This window comes from Pyxicephalus adspersus, chromosome 1 (genome assembly GCF_032062135.1).
Source record: "Pyxicephalus adspersus chromosome 1, UCB_Pads_2.0, whole genome shotgun sequence".
NCBI lineage: Eukaryota > Metazoa > Chordata > Amphibia > Anura > Pyxicephalidae > Pyxicephalus > Pyxicephalus adspersus.
The window spans coordinates 169,512,615-169,513,412 of NC_092858.1; the positions used below are offsets into that span (position 1 = coordinate 169,512,615).

Sequence of the window (798 nt, forward strand, 5' to 3'; positions counted from 1 at the left end):
GTGATGTGTCTGGCTGTGCTGCATTCAGTTGTCAGGCTCTGAGCAGAGAGGGGGGGTGAGATGGGAAGGGGGGAGCAGTGGTGAAGGAGTTGGGCGGTACCATTCGTCACAGGGGGAAGGGGGGGTTAGTGAGCTCTAGCCGATTGGAGTGGAATGTTCCTCCAGAGAGGGAGAGAGAGAGAGAAAGGAAGAACAGGCAGACAGGGTGGGCGTGCCCTATTAGCGCTGGGCGTGGCCAAGGTCTCTCACGAACCTCTTTTGCTGTAAAATAGAGGGGGCGTGTCGCTCCCGCCGTTGTGGGCGTTCCTGGAGTGTCAGACGAAGAGGCGCTGTGTGAGCGGGGAATGTCGGGGCGTGTCTGGTGAGCGGAGGAGAGGGGGCGTGGCCCAGCGGCACGGCGCGAGGGGAGGAGGAAGGCACCACTTGCAGGAGCCGGAAAGGGGGAGGGCAGGAGAAGGTGCTGCTGCTGCTATCGCTGAAGAGAGAAAAAAAAAAAAAAAAAAGACAATGGAGCCTGTGTGCGGCTGCGGGAGATTAAGGCTGCCGCCGAGCGGCCCGCACAGCCGGCATTAACGAGAAGAGCGGGGAAGCCCTACAGATCTCGTCACTTTTCCCCCCCCCCCCTCACCACACACTTTGCCCGGATCACCCAGAGCACCCCCTCCCCCCCCCGCGCGGGAGATCGCCTCGTCCTGCTTTTGCCGGTGAGTGACGGGACTGGCTGCAGGCCGCACATCCGGGTAATCACGGCGAACGGGTCTGGGGCCTTCTGTGTGTGAGAGAGGCGAGCCGGGCCTG

At 62.3% G+C, this 798-nt stretch overlaps 1 protein-coding gene across 6 annotated transcripts in view; it reads left to right on the forward strand.

Annotated features, from left to right (window-relative positions):
• Positions 1 to 798, forward strand: part of BCL9 (BCL9 transcription coactivator) — a 143,486-nt gene that overhangs the window by 92,846 nt on the left and 49,842 nt on the right. For 2 of the 6 annotated variants that reach the window (XM_072398333.1, XM_072398336.1), the window contains exon 1: positions 137 to 704. The exons of 3 other annotated variants lie outside the window; for them this stretch is intronic. The gene's annotated coding sequence lies outside the window, so the exon portion shown is untranslated. Of the gene's footprint in view, positions 1 to 136; positions 741 to 798 lie in introns of those variants that run through there. One more of the 6 variants, XM_072398334.1, reaches the window with a different exon arrangement.